The 12,108-nt window shown below is 37.2% G+C and overlaps 1 protein-coding gene across 1 annotated transcript in view; it reads left to right on the forward strand.

Moving 5' to 3' along the window:
* The window catches only part of LOC119692385 (semaphorin-1A), a 127,031-nt gene that overhangs the window by 15,917 nt on the left and 99,006 nt on the right, over nt 1–12,108 (forward strand). The gene's annotated exons all lie outside the window — the stretch shown is intronic.

A 12,108-nucleotide genomic window follows, 5' to 3' on the forward strand; every position in this document is an offset into this window, starting at 1 on the left:
TGAGCGTATTTAGCTAGCGGTGCTATTGTCGCCGAATCGATTATGTAGTGGTATAGTGGTGGGTGGTGGTCTTGGCGCGTTATTGGACATTATTAAAATAACCAGTTTTTTATTTTAATTATTGAATAATCTGAACATTAGGTTACATTACAGAGAACAACCTTTTAAAAGACAAGCATTGTTGTTCCAGAAAATGCAATATTAACTTAGCAAATAAAGTTATAACTACGTACTTATATGTACACTTAGCTAGGGTTAAACTGCGCTTGGGTAATTAGGTCAGTAAAGCCTTTCTCCATTATTTGAATTAGTCGGCACTCGGTAGTAATTACAAAGAAAACACGAGCGTCGTCCTACTGGTCCTACCTTCATATCTAGACTAGGCTATGTTGCCGTAGCCTACTTTGTCGTATTAACACTAACAGCAGTAATAGCAACGGTACCCAGTTCAAAGTAGCAAATGTAAAACTAGGTAAATACCTACCTATTCGGGAATTAGAAGTCCTAAAGCCAGATCTGAAATTTAAACTAATGGGTGAAAGGGCCTGAAATTCTAGTAATTCCACCAAAAGTCGGATTAGCCGATTTGTCGGCAGCAGAGTCGTTTGTGTACGAATGTGTGCGTGAACCAGTCGGTGACAAAACGGTATTATTGTGTTTACTAGCGGCTGACACTAGTCTGCGAACTAGCTTTGGGCTTACTTCGTCGTCACCGCACACCTATGTGTATTTGTATACGATCTAATAAGTAGCTGGTTTGTTACTGTTACTGCTTTGCGGTTTATTTGGCGAAGGTTGGAGACCTGTGTGCAGTTTAGGATTTCAAGTAAGCCGAATAAAAGTTTTTAATTATTATGTAACGGAGAGTTTTATTAATTAAGTATTGTAAATGGAGAACAGGAAAATAGACATTCGAGATGTACCAACAAAAATACATATTAGAGGCAGAGAAAACTAAGTCATATTACGTTCATGTGCAGAGAAACCTGACCCCCCTCTCCCCCTTTAGTATATACTTTAGCAACACGGGACGCAAGACCGCGCGCACCTGAAGACGTGACCAAAGTTTTCCGTCGCACTCGCTCTCGAACCCACGCGATGTAAGTGAGCGTCTTGCTCCCCGTGCTAGGCCTAGCAGACATCCAGATTCAGACTCTGGACAGAGTGAGACAATATCACGCGTTTCTCAGTGTTTCGGTATCACCCCAGGTAATGATCTCCAGAGTCACCATGAAACTACAACGGTACGCGGGATGTGGTTATAATATTCATGAAATTGTATCCGGGTATGTTTGTTGTCATAGCCATAATACGTTTCTCAGTAAGCCAGCCACTTAATGAGGGTTTGAGAGTGGCTTTCGTTATTCGACGCTTTTACGGTTTACTTTGATGTGCCAGTAAATGTAGTAAAAGATAGTACGTTAACGTAGTAATAGCGTTACTTTGAAAGTCGTCATGTTCGAATGGTATATAGTATTAATTTGGCATTTGATAATTATATATTTACCAGCTTTTATACATAGTTAGTTATACTTCATTTACCAAAATTATGAAATACCGACGCCGAGCGTTATTAAATGATTGGTTTAATTTAAAATCGCGATAAACGCAAAATGAACACGCTAACAAAACGTAATTATCCTATTACGCTGAAAAACACGACATAAAATCACCATAGGTACTTACGGTAGGTATTATTACAGAAATAAAATTAAGATATAAATGTTACAGAACGAATTGCTACTTACTATCGGAGACCTTGTGAAGTTTTAACATGACGCTATCTGAAAGTAAAGACAATTAAATTAATTAATTGTTTAGGTGACTTGCGACTATGACCTACTGAATAAAATTAAATGTACAAAAGGTCTCTCTAATAAATTTGTCGCATCACAACGTGTGAATGAACGGAGAAAGGTGTGGGACATTCCCGTGGGACTTTAATTAATTAAACGATAATAAGCCCTTTGAACAACTGGCAACTTGTTTTATACAACTTCAAATAAAAGATTTTTTTTTAAATTTATCACTGCATCGTCCTATCTATGGGTACAATGAATCTCATTATCGTGCGAGCGCCACACGCGAACACATCACGTGATAGTACCTACAAACTCTACATATATCATTATATAAACTTATTTTGTAATAAAGTACATAATTATGTAGATGACATGTGTTGCTAATGCTACTTATTTAGTCAAAGCTCTTTATTAATTAAAAAAAAAACTTGAACTGAAATACAATTTTAAAGACTAGACATGTTTTAATAATGATTTTAAGCTTATTTCTTTTGTGTGATATTTTAAATGCGATGTTAAAATAGACGGCGATTTTTAAATTAACGGCTTTCAAGTTATTTTCTTACGGTATAAAAACACTGATACAATCTTAGACTAATACTTAAAGGGTAATATAACAATAGAATACTAACACCCAGTTACAAGTACTATGTAAAGTGACCTCTAGCTGCCGCATGCATGCTAACGAGCACATCTCTATTAAAGATGCATAAGTATTCAATGCAGACGTTTCTGAACGCACAGGCTATTGTTTTTAAACGAATTACTACCCAAAACATCGGAGCACGCTCATTGGTAGGCCCCAGCGCAGGGAGCCTGATTGAAATGCGCGCGCGCAAGTCGACGGCCATCGTGTCCCGAGGTGCATGCCAATTGCTACTTATATTTAGCCTCAGCAATTATTGCAACTGTTGTGTTCAATAAATAGAAACTGTGTCAGGGCGTTGATGACTACTTATAATTGCAGCTATTTGTAGGGTCTGTTAATAGGAGAGAGGTGCACGCATGAACTGGGCCTCTGACGTCAGACGTGCGTGAGCGCTCTGCGCTCGAGTGATTGAAGGGGTTGTAATGTAATCTGGTTGTAATATGAAAGGATGCGGTCAGATAAATGCATTGACATACTTATTCTTAACCGGAAAACTGGAAACTTAACGTTATTAAATATATAAAAACAAGTCTTGATAAAATTATTGATTAAAATAAATAAGAAGTCTCAAGCTGATTCTACGGTAAAGAAGACATAAGTGCCAGCCTACAAAAACTTTTATACTTAATTCTATTAGAGTCTGAAGCGAAATAAGTCGTTTTAAAATATCTCAGCCATTATAAATTTTGTCCACAGCTATGCAGGGAGAATAATTTAGCTTTAAATCGCGTCTCGAATCCGACATTTGTAATCCATGATTCTACAACGCAGACTTATTAATAACGAGTCCCCGCGGAGCAATTGTCCATTATGACTTTGTAAAATAACTCGGTTGTGGGATTCGCCTTTTAATGAACTCTCGTTATCTTGATTTGTTAGTTGGAAGAGCCTGCGATCTACATTTTGCTGCTGGTATCGATCGGGAGTCAAACTTGTCGGATGAACTTATCAAGGCTGATACGGTATCGCTTAGCTGATACTCGGAGCCGCAGACATTTCGCATGCACTCAACGGAGTGGTGTGTTGAGTATGCAAACAAATTAATGCTTCCTGCGCTGCATCGTTCAATATTTTATCCCGATTTCCTCTATAATTTACAAAGCCTTGCTGTATTGAAACCGTAAATTTAATACTTTTTTAACAAACACCGGTTAGCGCCGAGTACCGTTTTTGAGTACCGTCCTTATATCAAGTGGTGTAGGGTATTTCGGAGTGTTTGTTTGCAACAGTGGGATTGCAGTTACATTAGTAAGCGGAGTTGGCAGGCGTCCATTTGTAAGGATCGCAGCGGACCGCAGACAGCGTGGACCGGACGCCATATTGATCGCGACTTCACTCGGCTTTATTCAGCTGATCCGAGTCATCCGGGCATGCACACATGCAGCTTGCAGCTTCCATGCTGCACTTTTTATGTAATACTAGCTGTTCCCGCGCGCTTCGCTTCGCCTTAAAAAATTCCGGGATAAAAAGTAGCCTACGTTTTTTCCCAGGTTCTAGACCTATTCTATTCTATTCTATTCTCTGTGGGGGTAACAGTACCTGCACCTGACTCTCTCGAATGGAACCTTTGTGCATATCCCCAAGGTCTAAACTGCCTTCCTAAGCTTGGACCATTTTTCCCACCACGCTGGTCCACTGGGGGTTGGTAGGTTCACATATCTAGATGTGCTAAATCTAGATATGCAGGTTTCCTCACGATGTTTTCCTTCACCGTAAGAGCGATGGTATACATTGTACTTAAATTCAGAAAATAACTCATTGGTACATGTCAGCGCCGGGATTCGAACCCGCATCTCTGGCGTGAGAAGCGGGCGCTTACCCGACTGAGCTACCACCGCGTTCTAGACCGTATGTATACCAAATTTTATTCAAATCCATTCAGTAGGTAGTTATGGCGTGAAAGAGTAACAAACAGACAGACAGACAGACACAGTTACTTTCGAATTTATAATATTAGTTAGGATGTGATACGAAAGAAGCCTAGAGCTTCTCGTGGTATCTAAATCCTGAGGTGACAGGAACGTTTTAAACCTACAGGTCCTTTCATAAACACACATTTCACACATATATATATGGATATAGATCTGCTAGATACATGTACTATACTTGCATCTGCTGAATGTACGAAGAGATTGAGAATCGTGCCGTAACCGATTGAGTCGGGCCTCGAAATATTCGCATAAAATTTGCTAGTTAGCAACCGATTAGTGATTGTATCGATGTCATCTTTATTGTGTGGTAGTCAGTCGCTAGTATCGGTCCTGTCGTTCACATTGATACTCTTCGTCCTGGAGCATACATTATTCATGCTGGAACCGGCAACTATGTAACCAAATTACATGAGAGCAGAACGTATTACACTCGCTTTGTCTCGTGACTTTGAAACGAACGCTGTAAATCATCTGCCAAAACTTTCGGATAAGGAGAGGCAGGTGCAGGTCTATGAAAATCTTCCAAGGCATGGGCATTACATATTATGATATTTACCTTTTACAGGCTGTTGGAAAAAGGGCCCTTTCGGCTTAGTATATCTCGGCCCCTTTTTACAACACCCTGTATAAGGTAAATATCAGTATTTCCACAAGGATCGTGGTAGGTAAGTACTCATACATTTTTAGAATTTCAGGTTTTCCCGGAGTATAATCGAAATAATAACAACAACAACACAACATTTTGTAAAAACTTAGTTTCAACTCGACGCTCACGTTTGTCCCGCGCTAAATAAACTCGTAAACTGTAAATGGTTGGCTCCCGGCTCTCACAGGCTGCATCTGTGCGTGGAACCCAGCCAAGTAATAAAACTTGGTGTTTAGCCTCCCTGAGCACATACGTTGATACTCGCGCGTGTTGACTTGTGCGCTGTGTGATGGTTACAGGGACAACTTCGGCGGTACTAGTTGGAAACCGTCATCAGTTACGCAAATATACTTACACGTGTAGGTACAGTTGGTCAAAACCCGAACCGAACTTTATATTCGTGACAATGTCGTACCTAGAACCTAAGTACCTACATACCTTTCCTGTATTACCTGGACTTAAATTAACAAACTTCGATGATCCAAGCTCTGTTTAACTAATAAATATATTGGTAGTTTGGTACATTGGTAGTCATACGGGTTTGATAAGTTACTTTATGTAGTTAAGACTCATAATCATAAAGCCATAACGACTCATAAGTGAACTAAGTCGGTCAGTCAGTCGGAACAGTCACTTCTTAGTTGAATTACCTTCATAAGAACCATGTAAATATAATTTCACAAAGCCTTTAGACGACAAACCTAAAACAATTTTCAGCTTCTTTTCTGTGTGTACTGCTCAAAGCCCCGGCAGATCTTCGCAGCAATTAAATTTAATTGAAAACTAACGTACCTGTTTACTCTGCAGTTAGTTTGTGCTTACGGTTATGGTTAACGAAAGTTACTTGGTAAGTTTGTTGCCTTGTTTACTCAATAGTATAAGCTCGGTAGGTATTTGTTTACCTGGTTTGTGGTATAGAACCGAACTACTTATACATAGAGCTTCGCGACTTTTGTGTTTGGTTATTGGGTAACTAAACAGTAGTTAGGGTATGCGTACTTTCAACTTCTTTAAGAGGTCATATCTAAGTACTACCTTATTTATTATTAGAGATCTATCATAATTATCTCCTCCAAGCATGCAAAAATGTTGTATTTAACTAATATAATTTGATCTTCAAGTTCATTTTAAAATAATAAGGTTATTATGCAATTTAGAGTGAGAGCATGAGTTGAATGACCTGTCTGATCAATAAATAAACAAGAGACAATCGAAGTATCTAGGCACAACACAAAGCGGCGGCGGCGGTGGCGGTGCGGTGACCGGCGATGCAAGAAGCTACACAGTGAAAACCAATTTATAGCCACTGGGGTTCCCTCTAAACTTACAATTAAGAATCTTAATAATTAAATAGGATACTGTCCACAAGTTAATCAACAGGTTTTATTTCATATACAGGGTGTCCCAAAAGTCAACGATATGCCTTGAAGGGCTGATAGACCAGCTTTTGAGTGGCCAGAATATCATAAAATTCGATAGTTATCGAGATATTGACACTTTTATAAGCATGCTGTGTTAGAAAATAAGTTTGAAATTAAATGCTTCCTCGCCTAAACTTCTTTGTCGTCCATGTAAGATACCACACACCATATGATCTTTGCTTTCGTAGCCAGCATCGATAAAACGTTAAAAAACAATCTACCTGCCTCCCGGTAGCAGAAACAATTTTAAGTTTACGACCGAACCCAGCACAAACCGATCGACCTCTCACCTTTTTTTCATACAATATTGACACACGAATGGGTGTATGGTGTATGGGCAGACCTGTTATTGTTAACTAAGGGCATTGTTCGTGGAAGGGCTGCCGAGGTGTCGGCGAGGCTCCATTGTATGTCCACCATGTGTTTAAATACAGTTCAACTTGTGTTATTTTATATACTTAGGTATATACTTATGTATAAGTTTCAAGATGTGAACGAGTACCTACTTCCTATATTTTATTCTTCATTTTGTCTAACTCATGTTTCTAAACCTAACGCAATCCATGAAAATAATCATGTTTCTCATTGATGTTTTTCTTTCCAGGTATGGCGATTCGTTTGGAATATACCTACTGAAGCTGCAGCTACCAAGGCAAGTAGGAATCCGTCGTAGTCTATTTACCAACAAAGTGACAATGCACAAGAAAGTTGGAGCCAACAGCACTTTGTGGGGCAATAATCGGGGCTCGACTTGTTTAAATATCATTTCCAGTGAACGTCAGGTTCACTGTTTACTACCAACTTCTTCACAGACCGGGTTCAACAAACATCACTCTTCCTACTTTACCGACTGGGATGCACTAGCGACTGAACCCTGGCTAGGGTCATCACTAGTCATCCGTGAATATTGATGACAAGTAGAATTCCATAACACACATGATTATCTCAGTTTAAGTTAGTGTTCTTTTCGAGAACTTATTGTTTGAGTATCCTACTATAATTATAAATACAATCAAACCTATGATAACAAAGTATCCAAAACTTTACTTTAAACGTAACTTAGGTATATTCAATAAACGCTAAACATCGTATGTTTGAAAACCCTAACAGTAACGATACAAGATCTATTTACATACAGAGTGGAGAAAGTAAAGCTAAGAAACTTGAAACAAACTATTATTGATCCCATAATGGGAAACAGAGCTGGGCCCATTATACCGTAGCAGTGTACCCAACTATTTTATTTTACTAGTCATCTACCTACTTCCATATTGAATAAGTTAGAGGTTTATTCAATAATTTAAGAATCATTTCCATTTCACTATGACGTATTTAGAAATTGTATAAAGGAGTAAAAAAAAATCACTCTCTTCCATTAAAAGGTTGTCTGATAGAGATTGCTAAAGGCATCTTTGTACTTTATTAATTTTAAGTTTCTGTTTTGTACTTTTTTGTTCTTGGTGCAAATTGTATTGTGTTGTATTGTAAAACGAATAGTTCTCGTCGACCGCTAGAATATTAATGGACAAAACTTAATGTCGGATGTGTTCGGCGCTGAACAAAAAATCCAATGGAAGCCGCATTACTGAAAGGAATGCATAGAATAAGAGAGCGTATGTGATTGAAATATGTTTTATATAATTACAGTCCATCAAGTTCAGTTACTTTGATGCCTATTATGTTATCACTGACTATTTAAATTTTGATGAGGTTTTCTCTTTCCTTTTATTATCAGAGCACCTCTACGGGCTCTACGTATAATGTGTCTTTAAAATTGGAATTTACGACATCTAATTTATTTTCAGATATTAATCGTAACTGGCGGCGACCCGTCGTTCTCAATTAAAACATTATCTTAAAGTTTCTAAAACTTTCTGTTTTCAATGTAAAAGTCTAGAAAATTAATATTCAAAGCTCTTTTATCAGAGCTTTCAATGAATAGATTTTCATACTTCTAGAGCATTTCGCAGTCACGGACAGGTGCGACTGAGGACCATCAAAACTGGAAGAAAGTGTTTTAAGGAGCTTTTAAGCTGGGCCTCGTTAAAAAATCTAGGTATCTTAACTGTGCTAAGTTTAGATTGTATCTAGGTATTCAGGTCTAGTTGTGTCTGCGAGGAGGCGTGAGGCATGCTCAATGAGTGGTCTTGTCACAACTACTCACAACGCCCACAGTATAAGAATATGTGGTAAAAGTGTTCGATGCCTCTTGACCCTGATCTTTTGGCGACTCGATAGAACAATACCATTATCTGGTAGACAAATGACAGCAGAGAAAGAAGCTTTAAATAAATAGCACAATCTAAATAAGTTTTAGAAAGTCGAAAGGTCTACTAAGTAGGTACCTAACTTGATAGAATATAAATGGTAGAATAAAATAAAAACGTTATCCAATATTATAAATTATAATACTATTCAACACCTGTACTACATACTAGAGGTATATACATAGTATACTAGGTAAGCAAAAATAAATAAGTTAGGTACTACTAATAGTTCGGTTTTAATGCAAAGCTTTATACCAGTAAAGTTAGCAATCCTAACTAATAATATAAATGCGAAAGTAACTGTGTCTGTCTGTTACTCTTTCACGTCAAAACTACTGAACGGATTTGAATGAAATTTGGTATACATAAGGTCTAGACCCTGAGAAAGAACAAAGGCTACTATTTATCCCGGAATTCCCACGGGAAAACTTTTTAAGGCGAAGCAAAGCTCGCGGGAACAGCTAGTTTAAAATATTTATGATTTTTAAATATTAATGATCATTGAAAACTATTCTTTGTGCGATTAGGAGAAGACAAAAAAATATTCTCAAGATTGCTGTCATAACTGAGATAATGTTTGTGATTAGAGGTGACATACAATGAATTGTGATTAAGACAATAGTCAATTACTAAGAGTCAATTGTTATGCTAATACTCGCATATTCCCATATTTCTCGAAAGGTTGAGAACCACTGCCTGGGTAATCAGGTTTTACTTTAGGCGTGAGTTACAAAAATAATCTAGCTAAAGTTTTTGTCACGTATAGTTTAACTGTTAGCCGCATGGTACATCCACTTGTCACATAGTTATTTAGGTATTTCAAATAAATGTGGCTTTGAAACGCTCGTAAAAGGCTTTTTATGGGCAAGATAATAAATATTTAGCTCGATGTTTAGGGCCAGTAGAATTAATATGGGTCGTAAACTAGTAATGAATTGCCCCAAACTTAAAATATTATATGTAATCATTCGAATGGTCTTATAAGCTTTCCTAAACATAGTGATTAATTTATGTGTCGTATTGTATGGGCTGTGGCTCTAACTTACTTCACAAAATTTAAATGTATAACTAATTTGACAGAAATGCATTAAATCATAACTTAATTACGAACCTGTTCTTATTATACAGATACATATAACACTAAATAAATCATAAATATTTGTTTCGTTAGATATTTTATTGTTGGTAAATATATAACATTAAATTGGTACAACTATAAAATTATTTATGATACCTCAAAGGTCGTAAAAACTTAACATATTATGTAAGAATGTAAGTACTTGCCTAACTTTAAAAGCGAAGCATCATCTCGAAAAAATAAAATGGGTGTGTAAACTTGTTTGACAGTAGGTCATTCGTTTTATAAATGTTACATGTTTACGTACAATTTATGTATAAGACGAGGTAAATAAATGTATAAGTTTAAGTGAAGTGGCGAGGAGGCAGGCTGTCTGCCTCGTGAAGGTTGTTGGTCGACGACGGTCGCTGAATGTCGAGTGTCTTCATAGCTATTCATATATTTTTATTATACTCAAGTACTTACGTAATTTATTAAAGATACATCTTTTTGTACAGTATAACTGTTATAAGATAAGTGATAGGTTTTATTTTTCTAGAAAAATAATAGATACCGTAGCAAAATAGAAAAATAACATGAAATCAGAGAGGTGCAAAGTAGTTTGTATTATTTATAGTAACAATGGTATAGTTTATTTTGCTTTACTGAGAGACCTTGGCTGGAAAATCACGTCTGGAATCTATTTCAGTTCAGTTTCAGCACGTGTTCTGTAGCGGACTATTATAAACGCGAATATGCAATGGATTTTCAGTAAAATGTTCTGCTCTTTGAGCGCCAATACTTTGTGCCCGTATTTAAACGTATTGCTTTTGACCCAGTTCACAGGATTTATGCATCAAGCTATTTTATTTACTCCGGTATTAATAGCTGGTAATATTATAAGAAGGGTACAGCATGCACCTATAATTAAATGTGATGTTTCTTTGCTGACGGTACAAATACAAACATAAATCTTGGGGTCCAGGAACACGTTAATCGCGTAACGGAATTTGAATACATCGTTGATAGCAGTAGAAATGTTGCAGTCAAGACGCAAAATCGGTTCTTATTGGATCGTCTAAAATACTACGACAGTAAAGGTCTTAAAACGCTCTAGCTATCTGCTGGACTGAAGACTTTATAAGGTAGCCTGATTACGCGAGGAAAACCGAGGATGTTGTGCCTCCCCTTTGAACAGGCCTATGTCCTGATGGGAATCATCTCCTGATCATAAAAATGTGTTTGAAATAATGTCACGAATATTTAAGAGCTACTTGATTATATATTTTCTGTTCACTCACTACAATATGTTTTCTTCAGACATGTAGCTCATTAGTCATGAGATAATATTAAATTATTTACCAAGCAAAAAAGACAAACAAGTAATAAGGATTAATTAACGGAAAGCAAGAACTTCAGTCTATTTAGCAGTACATATTTACCTACTAATGCAAATATGACTTCAAGCTCTAATACCGTTATAACTGGCTTATATCAGTTTTTTCCACATAAAATACGTGTTAAAATATTAGTTAAAGCTATTTAATGATGAGAAACCGGCCGTTTCGTGAAGTGGCAGTAAAATCTGTGAACTGCAGCATAACTTGGGTGCAGGAATGCCGAGTGTTGCCGGGGTCTGATGCAACAGCGCACCTGCGCGCGCGCTACTCTTTGTCGCTATTAATCACACGTCAACCATTTCTGAACGATTAACAGACAAGTCTTATTAAAGGTACACGGGTACTGTTAGATCTATCCGTTCAGAAATATTTCTGTAGATAATAGTAAATTGCTTTAAGCAATTCCGAAACTGACGTTGATGCGGTGATTCAGCGCTCTGCCAACTAGTATAGGGGTAATCTGCGATCCAGACCCGTATTCAGAAATAGAACGTATCATAGTAGATTTTATAGATCGGAACGTTTATTCGTTACAGCATGTTGGTGTAGCTCAACCACGAAATTGTTCCAGTTGGCCCCAATAAACTAGAATACGTTTATAATACTCGTTTGATCGTTCTAAATCCATGTTGCTATGAAACCGCGTCAAACTCGTGCGCAAGAGCAGCCGATGTCTGGGCCCAGACTGAATCAACGCCGTTTGTAATTGAATACTTTTTTGTACTTACAATGTTTATCTTATTTCTGTTAAGTTGTTTTATGAAAATATATTTTTGTTACCTAAGGTGTTATAAAAAATATATCTATCTATAAATATACAGTATGCGTATTATTATGATGTAGGTAGGAAGTAAGTTTTTCCTCAATCGCGAAAACAGTGTGAGAAAATCTCCTTCTGTACGCCTAAACGATTCACATACGATTATCTCATCCAT

Source organism: Plutella xylostella, chromosome 5, assembly GCF_932276165.1.
Source record: "Plutella xylostella chromosome 5, ilPluXylo3.1, whole genome shotgun sequence".
NCBI lineage: Eukaryota > Metazoa > Arthropoda > Insecta > Lepidoptera > Plutellidae > Plutella > Plutella xylostella.